Source organism: Thalia democratica, unplaced genomic scaffold, assembly GCF_965202585.1.
Source record: "Thalia democratica unplaced genomic scaffold, ktThaDemo2.hap1.1 HAP1_SCAFFOLD_464, whole genome shotgun sequence".
In the NCBI taxonomy this organism is placed as follows: Eukaryota; Metazoa; Chordata; class Thaliacea; order Salpida; family Salpidae; genus Thalia; species Thalia democratica.
Window position 1 is genome coordinate 47501 of NW_028139515.1, and position 424 is coordinate 47924.

Genomic DNA, 424 nt, shown 5'->3' on the forward strand with positions numbered 1-424 from the left:
TAAAATAGCAAGTTTTTTGTTATATATAAGATCAAAAAAAGTACATAATGTAATCAAGCTTAGCAAAGGTAAAAATATTTTTTCATAATTAAAATAATAGATGATAAGTTTTTTTACAAAAAGCCAATGTTTACTGGGCACTATTTAATTTGACTTTGATTTTTATCACAGTAAAAAAAAAGTTAGATTATCAAATTTCTGTATAACAAAACTATAAATTCAGCACGCCTGATATTTTTCGCTTTAATTAATTTGTAAAGGACGTAATTCAAAAGAATTTTATTTCTTAGCTTTTCAATTAAAACCATATTGAAAGTAGAACCCACAAAATTAAACAAGAACAAACTTAAAACAAAACTTGTTTTTCTTGGATTTTAAAAGTTTTCTGTCTCATTAATTGTGCCATATGAAGGTATTAGATTGA